We start from the raw sequence: 21,110 nt of genomic DNA, 5'->3' as shown, positions 1-21,110 counted from the left end.
GTCGCACTCCTGAAAAATACTATTCGCACGCTTGAAACATTTTATTCAGTGATGTCCGCAGATCTATGTTTACTCTACTATCTATAGGAAATACTAAAGACGCTATATGCATAGGGTGGTCCTAAAAATCAAGGGTTTTAAAAACTATTTATTTTTTCAAAAAATCATAACTTTTGAACCAGTTGACCGATTTCAAACTCCTTTTTTTTTCGTTTAAAAGCTATTGAATTGTAGTTTTGGTGTCTTTGGTTAAAAAATATGCATTTTTTAAGTACTTTTTATGTTTTTATGGTCTCGGACCAAAAGGATACCCTGGTTTTATATTTTTATCAGAAAATTCAGAAAATTTGGCGTAACATATCAAAATTAGAGATACATGTTTTTTTTAGTTTTTGAGATATGATTTTTTTAAATATAGACATAGAGAGTCGTATATTTCAATATAAGCCGCTCTAAAATTGCCTGATATTGTAAATTCTCATAAAACTATGCTTTGTATTACTTTTGTTAGTGATTCCTGATGTTTTTGGACTCCATAGTTTTATAGGGATTCAAAATATAGTCATGTCATTAAAAAATGTTTTGTATGGAAACACTAGTTTTGGTCATTGTCCAACCAAAATCATAAGTGGCGTCCACTTATACTAAGCGCATAACTATGATAGGGTCAAGATTAGGATGAAATATAATAACACTTTTTAGTTTGTGTAGTTAGTTGAACTAGAGTTAACTTTTTATTGAGACATTTTCTGTAGGTTTATTCTGGATTACAATACATTAGCTGTAACACCGCTAGCTATCATGGTTTCCCATAGCGGAAATCATCATAGTTACAGGTCGCAAGCCCTGGTAAAGTGTGGAACGTTTTGATGGCTGCAGGGTGGCCACTCAACCGGGAATTCCGGGAAAACCGGGAATTGCCCGGGAATCGCAAACAACCGGGAAAAACCGGGAAAAAACCGGGAATTTGCTTAGAACATAAACCACCCTTAAAATTGAAGGTCCAGGATAATAATTTCTATTGCATCTACATGAGAATTTTTATTTTTTCTTAAACATGATCTATATTTTTGTAATCTAAAGATACTATATCGCAGATACTCGATACAGAGTTCAAAACTTAATGATAAGATTTATTTTAGATTTTTCTTAAATTTTGATGTTAAATCTTGGACTTTTTCAATAGAACTGTTGTAGAGAATTACATCTTTTCATTCGGGCCAGCCGCGTCGTCGTCGTCGCCGATTTGATTGTACACATCGTCGTACCCTTGTATAGTTGTAACGGTTCAGTGTGATTTCGGAGAAGAGGCCAGTTAGTGGAAGATGCTGCAGCACATACGCACTGGACACTTCGAAGGATGTTTATTGGTGAGCTCGTTCCATTTTATCATAATAATTACTGCTAAAGGATGTATAAAATTCTGCTCTGGTTTTTGTGTATTTATCTAACAAATATTGAAAAGTTCGTCACGTCATGTGTCGGCGCTAGTTTCCAATGCACATTCAGTTGATAATAAATATCTTTCTTTCATTTTTTTGCATTTACACAAAAATTTGAATGGTTCGTCATCTTCGGTGTCGACATCTGTAATATTTTAGTCAAATGTTTTGACTCAAGTAAAGGTTGCATGAATCATCACTTACCAAAGTGAATCCAAATCATGTGACTCTCCCCCTCCCCACTAACAAAAACTCCTTCCCGTGACAGTCGTGGAGAAAATGAGGTGATCTCGGTCTCTAGTAGCAACGTACGTCACACTAACATTCCTTTCCTTCCTCGATGACCGTAAGGACGTGGCCGGCGCCGTTATTGACTAATAAAGTCTGGAATTCTCGAACTGTGCACATTGAGAGCGGTAGTTAATCCCAAGCTCCGTTTGTTGGTTCCTTGCGCAATTTCGATTGTTCTGGTCAATCACGGAGTAGCAACTACGAATTGTACGGTCATCTATGCTCATGCTCATGCTCAGAACTGTTGTAGAGAATTACAATTGTTTTTGAAAAAGCTAAGGTATAAATGGAAAACTTTAAATAATGTGTCTTGGGTAGGACAGTCAGTGTATTGTATCATTACAGAAAAAAAAATATTGCCATATTAAAAAAATACCTTATTTTACCGCAGTGTTCCTTTACAATTACAAATGTGTATGATTTTAGAAATTCTGTTAGATCGATCGTCTTCAAGAATTTCATAACATTTTTTCCAGTATTCCACGTTGGACATGTTCTTTAGATAGTATATAATCGATTCTTCCAGGTTGCCTAACATTTCTCTTGATGATAAACCAAGGTTTTCTTCGCAGATTCGCCTAGAGATTTCTCCAAACATTCATTAAGAGATTTTACAAAATATTTTCCCAGGGATTTCTTGAAACGTCTTACAAGAAACTTTTCCAAAACAATTCAACCATATCAAGCAGTTTAACCAATAATTTCCTTTTTTTTCCAGAAAATTATTGATAAAATTATAAATAATTTCTAAAGACATTCTTAAAGATTTTACAAGCTTTTCGTCAAATACTTATGGAGTACCCTCAGTGTACCAGTAGCCGCTCGTGTTCCAATAGCCGCTCACGAGTGTAGAAAACAAAGTTCCCTGCAAAAATACATTTTTTTTCCACGGATATTCAAAATATGCATGTCAAATTATACACGGATGAAGACAATCATACATATTTATGCCAATAAACATCATTTTCAAGACGGTGAGCGGCTATTGGAACACGAGCGGCTACTGGTACACTGACGCTAATTTATTTGGGAATTCCAACTATATTTTACCTATTTGAATCCTCCCATGGATTTCTTCAGGAGTCCCTCTTTCATTAGTATACTGTCAAGCATCTCAACAGTGAACATTATCAAGGAATCCTTTAATAATTATTCCAGAGATTCCACGAACAGTTTTTACTTTCCAGATTACCTTTACAAGTTTCTTCAAGAGATTTTTCGAATAATCTCCCAGGGATTGCTCCAATAGATTCTCGAGAAATTGATTTGAGTTTTTTTTTCAAAAATTTCATTTGGCATTTCTATTAGAAAACTTTACCCTAACTTTAAATAGAGCATATCTAATATGTATAAAATTTCGAAAATACTTTCTTGAGAAATATTTTAAGTTTTTAAGACTAGAGAAAATATGAGCTTCTTACTAAATGTGGCCTATATAGGATTTTGTTTTTCCACCAAAGATGCTCTAATAGCAGGGCTCATTCGCTTCTAATTGTTAGGCATGATTTAGTTTTCGCTTTGTTCGAGATTTTACTAACGTTTTCTGAATTTTGAATGTTGGTAACTTGCACATAACAAAAGAACTTCTTGTACAAAAAATCGCATTCATGTATTTTAATGTCATTTTGAGCGTTAAACAGTTCAAGTTTAAAGCATAAATTGAACAGTTATGGTGTTATGTTATTGGGGAATTCAAAAAATATATAAATGTAAAATTTATTAAAGCCGCCATAAATTGTCAACCACCTAGAACGCGATCAATTGAGCCAAAAGTCTACTTCACTTGGGCTGTTTATGATGAATGATATTTTTTGACATTGTTAGACCTTTGACAATGGTGCGCTTCCAGTGTTAACCTTACCTTGTTTACAAAATTAGAAAAGTGAGAAAATAGAAAATAGCAATCAGTGTTCCGATTTAACCATATAAATCAATTTCTAGAAAACCGGGAAAAATTTTTTAGGTACCGGGAAAAACCGGGAAATAACCGGGAATTTATTTTACTAAATTGAGTGGCCACCCTGTGGCTGTGATCCCTGACCATCATGTAATCATAATCCCAGGGATACTCAAGTGACCATAGTGTTGGGTTGTGGGGGTTGCGTGTGTGGGGTGCATATATTGACAAGCATTGCTATGGATCGTTAGGGCTGAGTAGGAACGGGAAATGGTTCTACGATTGCTTAATTGCGATTATACCTACTGGTATGGTCGTGGTTTAACAGTGGTGGCGCCGCTTTTCGCTTGTGTTCGGCCTAGGTGGTTTGTTTAGGCGGTGTGGGTAGGTCTGTATGTACTTCGTACGTGCAGTGCGTACGGCTTCAGCATTGTGGTTACTTGGGTAGTGTAGGATAATTGGGTTTGGGACTGAGGGGGTCGTAATTGATTCTGCCGACACCATTGAGTGCTCATTGTTGACGGTTGTGTTGGTGACGATTTCTTCAGCTTTATAATCTCATTTATACCACGCACAAACTTTGGGAAGAGGGACTGCTTTGTAATGCAAGAGAGGGATTTAAACTCTGCGTTACGGGTTGGGTGAGGTCATGCAGATTGCAGATAGAAGCAACCCAGGTGACCGTGCGGCTCGGGTCGTGATGGATGCATGAGTGCAGTGTGTGTGGGGTGCGCTACCCTGTCGGTGCAGTTGAGTCTGGGTTGGAGTGGAAAGAGATCCTTCTCTACCCTAGATCGGTTTCGGTTGTACGGGCGGGGTAGTGTTTGTCTTATTTGTGACGTGTTGTGCGTGATTTGCGGCCCGAGCTGCGTGGTTACTTGGGAAGTATTGTGCTCTGCAATCTAGATTTTGGTTTTAAGGTGAAGCTATGGCTGGGCTGTGCCTCGAATTTGTTGGGCGCAGGTCGGGAGAGCTGGTGGCGGTTTGTGCTGGAGGGTTTGCTCGATTGGCTATTCACTGTTGGTAGCCAGTCGATCGACTGTTCGCGCAGCCTGTCATTTGGTTCTTGGGGTTTGTGCTCTCGAGATTCGGGGCGGTGCTTCATTGTATCTTCGCTTTAATACTAATATTCCTTGTTTGATTAATTGACTATTATGTACAGGCGTTTAACTCATTCTATTTCATAGATTGCCAGATTTAAGGGTAATGGTTCAATAGGGTGTTAGCAATCAGAGTGGATTAGAACGAGTTGGCGCCTACAATACACCAACACTAACACACATACACCAATACTTACACGCACACATGCACCTACAACTAGCTGTAAAAGACCAGTGGGCGGGACAATGGTGCCTACCCAACAGTTGTAGGTGGGGTGTTTGGCTTAGCTACATGACTTGGTCCGGCAAGCCCATAAACATCAATTGGTAGACGTATTGCCTAGTGAAAAAACAACGCAGATGGGCGAAAGCCAGGGGATGCGTTGATAATAGCAGAATAGCAGAATAGCAGATTACAATACATTAGCTGTCCTTTAACTGAATTATTTTATAACAGTAAACAACATTATTCCTTCTTGATAAAAGATGTATTAACAAAAGCATTTCAATGTGGACATAGAATTGCCAAACTATACATCTGATCAGATATTTTTCCGGTATTAAATTTGAAGTGGAGAGTTTTTGTATTTGTATTTGTATTTATTTCTCCATCCGCCCTAAAAGGGCTCAATGAAAACTTAAAACTAAATCTAACGTATTACATCACAAGGATATCAACCAATAAAACATTACATACAAAAGAAATTTACAACAACTTTTAACTACAGCATCAATAAATGCACTTTTCAAACAAGCATAAAATAGTACAATTCAACTTTCAAAAACGTAGCAAAAAAACAAGCAAAGATTCACAATCATTTAAGGCTTCCAAGTCTCATTATGCCGATTCAAAAATTCACGGAATTTGACCCCTTTAGGCCACGTTCTATCGTTCATTGCTAACGCTCTGCAGTTTTCATTTAAAACTAATTTAAAAGAAATATAATCTAGTTTCGTGTAATCTCTTCGTTTGGAAACCAACCTTATCACCTCAAAACTATCCGTCGAGTTCATGCCTTAACAACGACATACCAGCGAACTGATGTCATGTTCGGTCACGAGTGGATCAATATTAGTCAAAAACAAATCAAATGTATTGCTTTCGAGCGGGTGTATCTGCGACAGCTGATCGTCTGATTCGCACACATCAACATTCGTTCCTCCACGAAGACAAGGCGCCGACGTCACAGGAGTAGAATGACAATGATCCCTTTTTATTTAAAAAAAAAAGTAGTGGTATCACGCACATGCGGTGCTTGACGATCTCGATATTTGCAGAAGTCGTCCATGCAGCAATCACACAGCCAAATAATGTTATTTGCCAGTGCATTCCACTGATCTTCATCAACACCGACACATGTTGCGTGGAATCGGTTAGCGCATTTGCCTTCACACACAGTATACATTTCGCCTTTGTCGATGCTTTTGGAGCACTTTTTACAGTTCATGGCGGGCGGCAAAAACAATTAGCACTATCAGTTTAAAACGCTGCACGGGTAATGCAAATCAGATTTAATTGGTTTAATGACGGGTGAATCGATAACTTCCGATTATTCTCGATAGTAGGAGTTAGCAAAAACGTGTTTCAAATCACGTTACGAATTTAGGCGGCCGAAAAACTCACAAAATTACATTCAATTACGACTGATCCGTGTCTTTATACAAAGGTCGTCAACGATAGGCGTATGAACGTAAGTTAAACACTTACGGAAAATAGTTTTTCAATGTCAGACAAACATCACATGAACACAGCTACCAATGAACTAAACCTTCTCTACTGTCTTCTCATTTTGCCGCTTCCTATCCTCAATTGAACTTATCTGACACTAGTTAGGACTTCTGTGGAAGATTCGGGTTTCTAATTCTGTGTAGGACTTGTTAAAACGGGATGCCTGATATGTACTGCGGACAAATGTGCTGGAAGTACTGAGCAATCACAATTACTGTCGTGCTAATCATATTAAATGCATGCTTTTCTACTTATATCCCGAACGTCGCCAACCGGCAAAGAGGACATACGAAAAAACGCGAGATGGCCCAAACAAAAACTAGAAAGGCGATGAAAATGCAACGATATGGAAACAAAATAGATGAGAAATTATCGACCAAATCAAAATCTATGAACATATCGCTAATGTTTTTTATCATTCTTTCTTTTTCTCGTTTCAGCAACAAAATCGAAACCTCTCTACTATCTCTTCATTTCTGCCTCTTCCCATCCTAATCCCACATCTTCTTATATCCTCTACTCCATCTATTTAATGTACACTCAGAAATAAAAGTATACACGGAATTACTATTATTTATGCATTTTGTATCCACATCTCTCTCACTCTCTTTCTGTTTTCATGCTATCTGCCGTTTAGCCTGGGTTGAAGAGAAGTGTTTCGTCAACCCAGGCGAAGCACCAGATAGCATGAAAACAGAAAGAGAGTGAGAGAGATGCGGATACAAAATGCATAAATAATAGTAATTCTGTGTATACTTTTATTTCTGAGTGTATCTGACACTTGTTGGGACTGGTAACGCCAGCGCCTGCCTGTGGAAGATCCCGGTGTGCTAATTCGGTGTAGGACATGTTAACGGGGGAGGCTTAGTAGGTCCACATCTGCCTACAAGCAGATGGGCTGACAGTTGTCGGCCTGGGTGTGGACTGAGCAATTACAATTACAATTACAAAGTAGCCGTTTTCATATTAGAATCAACTTAATTGTCAAAAATTGAATGTCATTGAGAGACTAGTGGCAACGAGGAATAGCGCATTCAATAAAAATGTTTAATCTTATTCTTAAGTTACTCTTTTTATAAAACGGCTACTTTGGAGGCCGTACTGAAGCGACCGCTAGAATACAAGTAGCCGGTAAATCCACAATACAATATCTATGGAAAATCTGTCAGCACAGCTGTGTTGGTAACAAATAAAGTATTAACACGATTTACTCCAGTGTAGCTTACAACACACAAACCAATGTAAACTAAAGATAAATAATGTAAGTTCGTACGCGTTTCTTCCAGACAACAGACGTTGTTCTTTTATTCTCTCTCGCTGTGCATAATCCGCCAACAGGTTATGCGCCTCTGCGTGGTAGAGAGTATCGGGACGGAAGAAAATTTGACGCCATTTTGATTGATTGATTTGTCTTTATTAGAGAGACTTTCAGCCCTTGGCTGGTTCGTCTCTGACGCCATTTTGAAATTTTGTCGATTTTTGCGAAAATCGTTCATTTTTTGCCCAATATCGAAAGTTTTTCGCGCGGAAATGAATGGCAATCGGTTCAGCCTCCAAAAGTTGAATAATAACAACTATCAATAGAAATACACTAGAACTCCTATGGCGCTGTAGTCACTTTTCCCATTTAAATTAATTATTAACTTTTATTGTAATAATTAATTGTTTTTAGTATCCAGCTTGAAGAGCATTTTTTGTTTTGGTAAACAAAATTCATTTAACACTTCTAGTACCGCTGTTGACGCTGTAAAGGCGTGGCAAACTAGATGTTAGTCACACGGACAGTCGCGACATTGGACTTCTGTGGCTAGTTATTCTAATCAACTATCCCACCTGGAAATTTAAGGTGGAACTGCTCCTTATCCGTGAGGATCTGTGGCGTTACGTCGATCCCGGCGTTAAAAAGGCAGGAGAATCCGACAATGCCTGGATTGCGCTGGATGCGAAGGCCCGGGCAACCATTGGCCTGCTCATCGAGGACAACCAGCACGGGCTGATCCGTGCGGCTCCAACAGCGAAGGCGGCCTGAATCGCGATCCAGAATCACCACCAAAAAGCAACTCTAACCTCAAAAGTTTCGCTTTTGAAGCAGATCTGCGATAAGCGTTTCGCGGATGGTGAAGATATGGCAGAGCACATCTTTGCCATGGAGGAGTTGTTTGAAAGGCTGAGGAATGCAGGACAGGGACTGGCAGAGATTGAAGATTCTTTTGAGGAGTTTGCCGAGTTCCTACGATACCCTGACGACCGCCCTTGAGAGCCGGTCCGACGCGGATCTCACCCTGGAACTCGTAAAGCGAAAGCTCCTGGACGAGGTGATGAAACATCAAGGCGCATCCGGAAACGACCAAGTCTTGAAGGTTGCTGGGGTACAAGGCCGAAGCAGCAAGAAGAAGAAGCCTCTGATTTGTCACCGGTGCAAAAAGGAGGGCCATAAGCAGTTTGAGTGCCCGCAGCGCGCTCGTGATTCGGACGGTGACCAGAAGCCGAAAGGAGAACAACCCCCGAAGAAAAGAGAAGATTGTGTTTCGTTTGCCTTCGTGGCCGGCGCGTGTGCTAATTCCGATGAATCGAAGCCGTGGGTTGTGGACTCTGGTGCGACTAGCCACACAGTTGCCGATCGGAGCTTCTTTAGTGAACTGAACAGTTGTGACATTAAATATGTGAAGCTAGCCGACGGAAAATTGACGAAAGTGGAAGGCCAGGGGTGTGGCAGGATCGAGTGTTGTGATGAAAACGGACTACCAAGACAAATAAACATAAGTGTCGCGCTTTACACACCTGACCTTGCCATGAACTTGTTGTCGGTGCCGGCGATAGTGCAGAAAAATGCCGAAGTGATTTTTGATGCTCGTGGGTGCCGAATCACGCGCGACGGAACGACGGTGGCCGTGGCAACGTTGAAGCATGGACTATACCAGCTAAAGCAACCGGAGGAGGTGGCGTTATCTGTTAGCGGTCATCACAACAAAGACTGCCCGCACGTCTGGCATAGAAGGTTCAGGCACAGGGACTCGACAGCGATTATCCGGATGAAAAAGAACGACCTGGTAAACGGTTTGCAAATGTTTGACTGTGGCATCGATGAGCCTTGCGACTGTTGCCTGAAGGGGAAGAGCTCGCGGACCCCGTTCCCCAAGGAATCGTCAACATGCACAAAAACGACTATGGACATTGTGCACACGGACGTCTGCGGCCCGATTGAAGTGCCATCAGTCAGCGGATATCGTTATTTCATGTCTATGATTGACGATCACTCCCGCTACTGCGTGGTGTACTTACTCAAACACAAGTCAGAAGTAGCAGCCAAAATCCGGGAATACGCCCAAGTAACCACGGTGCTGAAGCCTTATTGCATGCAGATATACGGTGTACTTAGAGCAATCATTACTTTACATGCAAACTTAAAGTTGATTTAAAAAGGAAATGGGCAATTATGCGACTGCTTCAAGATTATACCAGTATAATCCTAATTTGATTCTATAATTGCCCACTTCTACTTTAAATCAACCTTAAGTTTGCATGTAAAGTAATGGTTGCACTAAATACACCGTATATCTGCATGTAATAAGGCTTCAGCACTGTGGTTACTTGGGCGTGGCAATGGCGCAAAATCGGTTCGGTCGGAAGCCCAGAATAATACGTTCGGATCAAGGTGGAGAGTTCACCGGGGAGAAGTTGCGTGGATTCTATAGGAAGGAGGGAATACAGCCGCAGTACACGGCGGGCTACAGTCCGCAACAAAACGGGGTAGCGGAAAGTAAGAACCGTTACCTTGTTGAAATGGTCCGCTGCCTCTTGTTCGACGCCAATCTGCTGGAGTGCTATTGGGCGGAGGCACTAAACACGGCCGTATTTCTTCAAAACATCCTCCCGACGAAGCCTGTTAAGTTATCACCATATGAGATCTGGTACGATTCCAAACCGGACGTGAAAAACCTGAGGGTTTTTGGATGCAGTGCGTGGGTGCATATCCCGAAAGAAAAGCGCAAGAAGCTGGCCCCCACTGCTAAGGAGCTCATTTTCGTAGGCTACTCAGTAGAGCACAAAGCCTACCGGTTTTTGGATAGATCCACGAAGAAGGTCATCGCTTCACAGAAAGCGCATCGGAAGTAGGAGCTGATGGGGCTAACCGGAAGCAGAAACCACTCGTGAGGCCAATATCCGTCCCCGGCCCGGAAGAGACAATAGTATTTGATTTGATCCAGAAGAAGAGCGATCCCGTCGTCGAAGTACATGTAGAGCCAAGAATACAAGAAGGTTCCGGAAACGATGTGTTCAACGAACCGGAGCCTCTGCTCCGACACTTTCCGCTCTGCACAAATCGACAGCTCCACCTCCGAGCAAGATTTTGAAGGTTTCAGTGACAGCGACGCCGGTATTGAAGGCCCCATTGAAACGGCCCATCGTGAAAGCTAACCGAGGAGGTCCGAACGAGTCACTAAAGGCATTCCACCGCACCGTTTCGACCAGATGACCAGTGTGACCAAACATTTCGTCAGTGAACCTCGATCGTTCGAAGAAGCGATCCAGCAACCGGAAAAAGCCATTTGGCAGGCAGCGATGAAGGAGGAGATTACAGCCCTTGCAGAGAACCAGACCTGGGAACTGGTGCAGCTTCCTCCTGGCAGAACGGCCATTGGCTGCAAATGGACTTTTAAACAGAAGGAGGACGAGAACGGCCAAATTGTGCGACACAAAGCGAGGTTGGTTGCACAAGGGTTCTTCCAACGCTATGGTACAGACTACGACGAAGTGTTTGCCCCTGTAGTAAAGCAAACAACTCTTCGCACACTGTTGACAATCGCGACAGGATGATTGCCAAACACCTGGATATCAAGTGCGCCTATCTCTATGCCAGCCTCGAAGAATACATCTTTATGAAGCAGCCTCCCGGATTTCGGTCGGATGATAATCTGGTTTGTCGGCTGAAACGCTGCCTCTACGTCTTGAAACAATCCGCGCTGGTTTGGAATGCAAAAATCGATGGCATTTTCAAACAGATGGGATTCGAGCCCGGCAAAGTGGATTCGTGCCTCTACGTGCGAAGAAACAAGGACGGTAAGATGTGCTGCATAGTGATTTACGTAGACGATATGGTCGTTTTCTGCCACTCAGAGCAGGAGTTCGGGGAGATTCAAGCCAAGTTGGGGCAACATTTCAAGCTGTACTCCCTAGGAGACCTTCGTCAGTTCCTCGGAATCCACATCGAAAAAGTCGACGGGCACTACACCATGTGCCAAGAAAGCTACATCGAGAAGCTGCTGGGAAGATTTGGACACGGAGATGCAAAACCCTCGAAGGTACCGCTTGACCCCGGGTACATAAAACAAAAGGAGGAGACAGCCCTGCCAACGCACACATCCTATCGTTCATTGGTAGGCAGTTTGTTGTATGTGGCGGTCAATACCAGGCCGGACATCAGCGTCGGGACTTCTCTACTATGCAGGAAGGTCTCGAACCCCACCGATCGTGACTGGACCGAAGCTAAACGTATGCTGAGGTACTTAAAGGGGACGAAAAATTTGCGGCTCCATCTAGGCGGCGGATCTGAAGGCCTCGAATGCTTCGTCGATGCGGACTGGACCGGCAACGAAAGCGACCGGAAATCGAATTCTGGCCAAATCATCAAGTTCGGCGGCGGCGTAGTAAGCTGCGCCACACGGAAACAGAACTGTGCTGTCCTCTCTTCCACTGAGGCCGAGTTCATAGCCCTGTCGGAAGGCTGCCAGGAAGTACTGTGGATGAAGAAGCTCCTCAAGGATCTGGCAGAGGACAACTCGGAACCCATAGTCGTGTGGGAGGACAATCAGTCCTGTATAAAAATGGTGGAGTCGGACCGCATCGAGCGTCGATCTAAACATATCGACACTAAACACGAATTCACGAAAGATCTACGTCAACGGGGAGTCATCGATCTCCGTTATCTACCGACGGATAAAATGGTCGCGGACAAATCGTTCTTTGAATGTGCATTTAATTTGCATTCAATGTATGGAAATGCATTTTTTTAATTTCCCATCAACTTAGCATTGATATATATGCGAATGTCAAACCACAGCTGTATTGAGAAAACCGTTATGATGTGTTTCATGTTCTGCTCAAAAGTAAACTATTGAAATGGACAATTTGGGCAGTAACCGTGTAATTGTAAGTTATATTAATATTTAATTAGCCATATTAAATTAACGGTTAACTAAGTCATGAAACCTATATCGTGAATTCTTATTGCAGGAACTGTCCTTGAATCGACTGGAAACGGCAGCTGGGCTAGTTCTCCCACTAGTGTAAATATACTGGACTTAGACTACTGAGTCTAACTGTAACCAGCTGGTTTGGGGAATAATGTAGGTTTAGAGCCGTGCCGTTAATACATACATATTGTAATTGTAATTTTTTACTGCAAGACGAAAGAGTCTAGCAAAAATTAAAATGTGTTTTTATTTTTGGTTGTTTTAGGGAGAATTGAATACGTCACGCTAAAATAGAGTATTCTCGACCCTCTCCCCCTTCGTATTGTAGCAATCCATGGGTTGCTCGTTTACTGAATGAATCAATGAATGCATAAAAATGCATTTGAATGCAACAAATGTTTTTCAGATGTTCCAAGAGTGATCCACCCCTTGGTCGCGGACATCATGACCAAGCCATTGGACAGGATCAAATTGGAGCGGCACCGCGAATCACTTGGTGTCAAAACTTCTATCGGTTGAGGAGGAGTGTCAGCACAACTGTGTTGGCAACAAATAAAGTTATTAACACGATTTACTCCAGTGTAGCTTACAACACACAAACCAATGTAAACTAAAGATAAATAAAGTTAGTTCGTACGCGTTTCTTCCAGACAACAGACGTTGTTCTTTTATTCTCTCTCGCTGTGCATAATCCGCCAACAAAATCTTTCGATTGATCTTCAACTTTGATGAAAATTCCGTCAAAAGATATTGATGAAATATTGACGCTCGTGTGGGGTCCGATCAATGACTCGGAACAAAATGGCGTACCGTAAAACGGGGTGAATAGAAACAATGGGGCGAATAGAAACAAATAACTTTTTGTAAAAAAGATGGCAATTATGTTTTAAAATTCATCAAAACCTAATTTTATTAGCTAGTTGGATGCTACCAGTGTTTCAATTAACCTTTTTTGAGATGATAATTCCGTTATTTTTTTGTGAAAATTTCTATAAGCAAAGTATAGATTTAGAGGCAAAAAAAAACTTCCGCCATTGAAATTGCGTTTTATCGATTTGGTATGTATTCACAGACTAAAGTATTTTTCGACATTCGACAATTTTTTCTTCATTAGGTGAATTATTATAATCTAGTCTTAGAGTTTTATTTGATTTAAAAATTTTTTTTTGTCTTTTAATTGAAAAAATATCGAAAATTGTTTAAAGTTTTTTCTATTCGCCCCATTGCAGGGGGAAAAGAAACAAGCAACCTTTTTTAAAAAAGTTAACGAAATAAAAATTAGTTTTGAATCCTCATTACAGCAATTAAAAAGGCAGGTGGGACACAAAGTTGAGACCCTTGCAACTGACTTTATTACGCACGGTTCCAGAAATACTTGCCTAAGTATGCTGGAAAGTGTTTCTGTTCGTCCCGTTTTACGGTATTTCGGAATACAATGGCACCAACCACCAATTACACCACGTGTAATTACTAAGAAAATGGGCTTTTTAAACCAGCCACAATTCTCAACTTGTGAAACTAATGGAGCTGCCACACGCTAAATACTTGGTGCTGCTTAAGCTCACAGATTCCACTGATCGAAATGTTAATGCACAATCTCCGGTTCAAAAATGCCATTCACACACGGCCCAATTGTTTGCACGTGTCGTTACGTGTCGTTAATTGGAACGGGAGATCCGTTCACATTAAGTAAAGTTTTCGAACGATTAATATTGGCCCGTATCGAGAAACGCATTATTCCGAATGAACAGTTCGGCTTCCAAAAGGGGCATTCTATGACGACCAAATTGTTCGACTAGTGAAGAAAGTGAGACTGATTTTTCAACAAGGAAAGTCATCAGGATTGATACTTGTCAACGTCGGAAAAGCGTACGATTCGGTTTGGCACGGAGCAATATTACACAAAACGCTTCATGGAAATTTCTCTATGCTGATCCTCAAAATGGTTCGCAGTTTTATGAAGGACCGTACATTCCAAGTCTCCGTAAACGGCAGTACTTCTGACCGGAAGCCTGTTCCATTTGTTGTTTCTCAAGCGTCTGTCCTGAGCGCTACAACGCTATACAACATCCGACATAGTTAAAGTCAACGGCGGAGTCGAGTGCTATTTCTTCGTAGACGATACTACATAAAGCTATTTTCTTCACCCAATATCGAAGCCCTCGGTTTACCCCTAAGACGAATTTCGCGCCAACCCTTCTATGGGGCTGGCAGCACCCTCTCAGAATCGAACGAAACTTTGTGGCCATAAACAATAGGTCTTTCTAAGCAACTTTGCATATTTTGTTTTTCGAAATTTTTCAAGAGTAACATTTGAAGAGGGCCTATTTTTTTTCATAGATTTTTTTTCAAATCGATGTAACTCAAAAATGACAAGACCTACAAAAAAGTGTTGTATGGCGGACTATCGTGAAATTCCATGAAGTTTTTTAGAAAAATATCCAAAAAATACAAAATTAATTCCTACACTGAAAAATAAAGGTTTAAAAAATTTAAATCGATTTTACAGAAAAACCCTATGTTTTAATATTGATGATTTTTTTTTTCTGGAGAAAGGTATTTCAATTACCTACATTTTCTCCAAACAATGTTGCTGTGACATATTTAAGGGAAAACAGTTTTTCTAACAAAAACTTTTTTCATGTCCACATTGAGTGAATATTTTTCATCGTGTTTCGTGCCAACATGGCCATATATAGGTTCAGCAGCCTCTCGTCAACCAATGAAACTTTATGGATGTTTAGAAGCAATTTTGCATAATTCAACATTTATCTAGACTACCATTTGAAAAGGGCGTATTAGGGTGGCCCACACTTATATGAAAAACATAAAATTCGAACAATGACAAGTCTTACCTCCTGTATCGATTGTTTTGGACTCCCAGGAGCTACGTTCAGCATTTGAGCGGAAACGAGTTAGTCTAAGGGGTGATGCACAAATTATGCCACGCAAAATTCGTCCTTTTTCAACCCCCTCCCCTCCCCTCTATGCCACGCTTTTTATGTGGGACCTCACCACTGTTTGTATGGGTCGTCACGCTCTGCAAAACCTCGCCCCCTCCCCTTCTAAAGCGTGTCCCTAATGGGGCGCTCAACGAGCTTGAAGTTTGTATGGGAAAACTTGACCAAATGTATGCAGAAATCTTAAGCTTTTGATTTTTGCCGCTAGGTGGCGCTGTAAGCGTTAAATTAATAAGAGCTTAAGAGCTTAAGATTTCTGCATACATTTGGCCAAGTTTCCCATACAAACTTCATGCTCGTTGAACGCCCCATTAGGGGCCATGCACAAATTACGTCACGCTTTAGGAGGGGAGGGGGGTTTTGTAGAACGTGACGACCCATACAAACAATCGTGAGGTCCCATACACAAGGCGTGACATAGAGGAATAGGGTGCTACTCTATGACACGGACGAGGGCGAAAAGAGGTACAACATCACCGCGGGAGTACCACAAGGGTCAATCCTGGGCCCGGTACTATGGAACGCGGCGTACGATGGTGTATTGAGGCTCACACTTCCACCGGGCGTAAAGCTGGTCGGCTTCGCTGATGACATTACCCTCACGGTATGCGGCGAGTCGATAGAGGAAGTGGAACTGACAGCGGCGCATGCAATTGGCATAATAGAGGACTGGATGAGGTCACGTCAGCTGGCACTCGCACACCACAAGACGGAAGTGGTGGTGGTGAACAACCGTCAGTCGGAACAACAGGCGGTGGTCACCACAAGCGGGTGTGAGATCAACTCCAAGCGCTCATTGAAGCAACTCGGAGTCATGATCGATGATAAGCTGAACTTTGGTAGTCACGTAGAATATGCTTGCAAGAGGGCGAGCATGGCGATCGCGGCATTATCGAAGATAATGTCAAATAGCTCGACAATGGACTACCCGCTTGGCGCACACCCACAGTTGATCAGCAGGAGTAAATCCATTTTATTTTGTATGGTGAAAAGCATCTAAACTTGAATTACTTGAAAAAGAAAGCTTTTACTGAAAAAAACATTTGGTAGGCAAAATAGTAGTTACCATTGTGCACAACCACTACCAAATATTTTTTCGAATAATGTATTCCACTTCGATAAATTTGCCTTTAGATGCTTTTCGCCATACACTATTTTTGCGATTTACTTTTAGCGATTTTTCGCGCATAGAAGCTAGCGCCACATTGGTCGATGTAGAGAGTAGGAAAACAGCCGATGTAGTTAATTCATTGTCTCGAGTAAGCGTAGACTTCTCGCGACAGTAGCGGTCTCCATACTACGGTATGGTGCCGCTGCATGGTCGAGCGCGCTAGAGGTCAAGCGAAACGTAGAGAGGCTCGAAAGTACACACAGATTGATGGCCCTTAGGGTCATCAGCGCATACCGTACGGTGTCAAAGGACGCGGTATGCGTGCTGGCGGGTATGATGCCCATAGCACTTGTGGTGTCAGAGGACGAGGAGTGCTTCGCGAGACGAGGCACAAAAGGCGCGAGACGGATTGCCAGAACATCGTCGATGTTGAAATGGCAGAGAGATTGGACAAACTCCAGCAAGGGCAGATGGACACACAGGCTCATACCGAGCGTGTCCAAGTGGACGAGCAGGCCCTATGGCGAGGTGAATTTTCACTTGACACAATTTCTGTCAGGCCATGGGTGCTTTAGGTGGTATCTGCACAGATTCGGACACGCTGGTTCTCCTTCATGTCCGGAGTGTGCAGATTACGACGAGACCGCGGAGCATGTGCTCTTTGAATGCCCACGCTTCGTGGAGCAAAGGTCGAGTATGCAGGAGATATGCGGTAGAGACATCACTCCCGACAACATTGTTGAAAGGATGTGTACGGGGGAGGACAAGTGGGATGCCGTTTCTTCCTCGGTATCTCGAATCGTCCTTGAACTACAGAAAATGGCGAGCCGAACAACAGCTAGTTGAGTTGGCTTCCCCTCCCCATCCAGGAGCTTAAGCCCAACGGGTAGTCTATGCACTAGCCAGGGCCCGAGCCTCCGGGGAAGAGCGAACAACTTAAGGCGGTAGCAGGTGGAACGCTTACCATTAGAGTGTACTCATTGTACGAAGTCATCCCCCCTTCTCGAAGTCATCCCTAACGGGCGTACCGCGAAGGTAAGGAAGAATTGCTACACCGACACTTGCTGACGAACCAAACAAACTAGACAAAATTTTGGATGAAGTGCTTTTTGTCTCTGCTGCTGTGTCTAATATATCTAATAAAGCGGTAGCTTGTTCGCCTAAATCGAGCCAGTCTTTAGCAGACGAACTACCAGAAAAACAACAGCACCATCATCAACAACAACAACAACAACATCAGTTAACAGAGTCAGCGCTAAGCAATCCTTCAAGCCACTTACCTACTGACACAACAAAGTGCGATGCCATTGCTGAGCTATTCGCTGAACGTAGAGCAAAAATGCGTATTTCACAACCACCAGACAGCGGTTGGCGGTTTGTAGACAGCGGCCGAAATCTGCTTTGGCGCAGACACTGGCCCAAGCTTGATGCCAAAAGTGCTGAAAAGGTGCCTCGCAATAAGAGACGTCGTAAGCAGCATCCACATACAAGCAACAACAACAACAACAACAACCACATTAATAACAACAACAACAACAACAACAGCGACAACAACAACAACAACAAAAACAACACCACAACCAACAACAAAAAAACAGACAAGCAGCTGTTGGCTATTGCCAAAACTAAATTTTCCGGACCACCCTCTACCACCGAGCATTCTATCTCCGGTCTCTCGGTTCCAAAACCCATCACCTTTAAAAGGAGTGAAAATATCAACCCATATCGGACAGAAAAACAAGGACCTACACCAACTAACCAGCAAGAACAACAACAAGCGATGGACAGTCAAACAACCCCGATGAACAGTCAGCAATATCAACTACAGCAACAACAACAAAATCAACCACATCAGAGATGGCACTTCACCGTAGCGATTCACTGCAGCGTCAGTTTATCGACCACACTGGGGATAGGAACATTTTTCACCACACCAAGAAGCCAGTTTCTCTTGTTTTGGGTGGTGGGTAGACCAAGCGCTAGTGTGTGCTCTTGCTCGTTCGCCTTGGATCGAGTGTGGCTCACTCTTTCGCGCGCATCGCTCTCACGCGCTCTCCCGTGTTTTCACCCAGCAGTCACCGAATCATTACCATGGTGTCACCGGGGCCAGAACTCTCTGGTGTTTCACTGCAGCGCGCACTCTGGCGCAAAAACCTCACTGGAGCGCGCGCCCGGGTGATTTTTTACACTTTCACCGGAGAGAATTTTAAAGCGCTCTCGACGCACTGTTGTGTGGCCTAGTGCTCAGGGAGCTAAGAGATTTATTTCTACCCACCAAGCTTGCGCGCATCCAAATCGCAGTGGTGGATCCACATATAAGAGACGGGCTCCTGTTGAGATGCACAGCGTGAGTGGTGTATTTTCTATTTCTCTTTTCCACACTGAGGATATGGACATCTCTGAACCACATCACGACATTCAACTCGACCCAATGCATCCACCCATCGTACGTCTCACAGAGCAATCCGCCGAGGGTGACGGTCGATTTCTGAAAGCGAGACTCCGCGATCCTAACATTATGAGGGTTGTTCGGTTATTCCTCGCTTACATGAAGGATCAACCCGAAACCGTTTGTATTGATGGGATGACAATCACCAGCATACGAGTTCTTCTTGCGTCTGAAGGCCTGCCTACCGATCCTGCACATCTTCTACGAATTTTTAACGCCGTTCATCAGGAGTATGGAGTAAGCCCTGCTGAAGCTGCGTCGGACTTATCTTCTTACCGCCAATATCTCAAAAGCGGATGCACGAACCGACTGCAACAACTGCGGGAAAGTTCAAATAGATTCTACTCGCCCCTGCCGGAACGAAATTTTATGAAGTAAGGACGCTTTCTTCCTTGGAAGAAATAGAAGTGGAGCCGGTAACTATTAATATTTCTTTAACCGGTAATCTTCAATCTGACTGTAATTTAAATATTTCAAAAACCGACACACTTCCAACTATTTCTTCGACTGAAAACAATTCGACCGAAATTTTGATTTATTGTCAGAATTTCAATCGAATGAAAAGTCCAGCCAAAATAAAAGAAATCTATAAAAATTTATTAAGCACATCATTCTCGGTAGTTTTGGCAACTGAGACAAGCTGGGATGAAAGTGTTCGAAGGGAAGAAATTTTTGGAAGTGATTTCAATGTATTCAGAAACGACCGAAACTTTCATGTGTCCCAGAGGAAATCAGGAGGAGGAGTTCTTGTAGCTATTTCGGTCAATTTTAATTCAGAAATCATTAACACATCTAAATTTAAAGAATTTGAGCATGTCTGGGTGAAATCTCACATAGCAGGTGAAACACATATTTTCGCCTCAGTGTATTTTCCACCAGATCATGCGAATAAAAATACATATGAAAACTTCTTTCAATGTGCTGAACAAATCATGTCTCAACTTCCTCCCGAAGTTAAGGTCCACATATATGGGGACTTTAATCAACGTAATGCTGATTTCATTCTGGACTCTGAAAATGAAAGTATTTTACTCCCAGTCGTTGGGGAGAATGAAACCTTGCAATTTATTTTTGACAAAACTGCAAATTTAGGTCTAAACCAAATAAATCACATAAAAAACCGCCAAAATTGCTACCTTGACTTTTTATTAACGAATATCTTTGACGACTTCTGTGTTAGCGAATCATTGTCTCCGTTATGGAAAAATGAAGCTTTCCACACAGCAATCGAATATTCTTTGTTCATACATGAGCACAAAATCCCCAACGACTGCGAATATGAGGAAGTGTTTGAATACAAATTAGCGAAGTACGAAAACATTAAATGTAAATTAAGTAGTATAGATTGGCAAGCTATTCTTAGGAATGAAGGAAATGTCGAATCTGCCGTAGAAGAGTTCTACAAAATTTTAAATGAAATTATTGGGCAAGAAACTCCAATAAAAACGAAACGTCGTCATATAAATTCAAAATATCCAATCTGGTATAATCAACAAATCAAAAATCTGAAAAATCGCAAACAAAAAGCACATAAAATATACAAAAAAATATAAAACTGATGAAAATTTAGCTAAATATTTGAACCTATGCGACCAATTAAATTTTGAAATTAATAATGCATTTGAAGAATATAATACGAAAACTGAACTCGAAATAAAGTCCTGCTCAAAGAACTTCTTCAATTACGTAAAAACCAAATTAAAATCTGACAATTTTCCATCCGTAATGCATCTTGACGAAAAAGTTGGGGACACCCCGGAAAAAATTGTAATCTATTTGCTGATTTTTTCCAGGAAATCTATACAACTTTTTCGGAAGAAGATCGTGACCGCGATTACTTTGCTTTCTACCCTGATTTTATTAGGAATGTTGGTGTGAATCAAATTCAACCAAATGAAATTTTTGAAGCACTTTTGAACTTGGACTTTAGCTAAGGA

The 21,110-nt window shown here is 42.0% G+C and overlaps 1 protein-coding gene across 4 annotated transcripts in view; it reads left to right on the top strand.

Moving 5' to 3' along the window:
- Nucleotides 1-21,110, top strand: part of LOC109405544 (zinc finger protein hangover) — a 140,082-nt gene that overhangs the window by 81,070 nt on the left and 37,902 nt on the right. The gene's annotated exons all lie outside the window — the stretch shown is intronic.

Source organism: Aedes albopictus, chromosome 1 (genome assembly GCF_035046485.1).
Source record: "Aedes albopictus strain Foshan chromosome 1, AalbF5, whole genome shotgun sequence".
In the NCBI taxonomy this organism is placed as follows: Eukaryota; Metazoa; Arthropoda; class Insecta; order Diptera; family Culicidae; genus Aedes; species Aedes albopictus.
The sequence above is the reverse complement of the archived record's forward strand: the minus strand, read 5'-3'. Positions and strand labels throughout refer to the sequence as shown.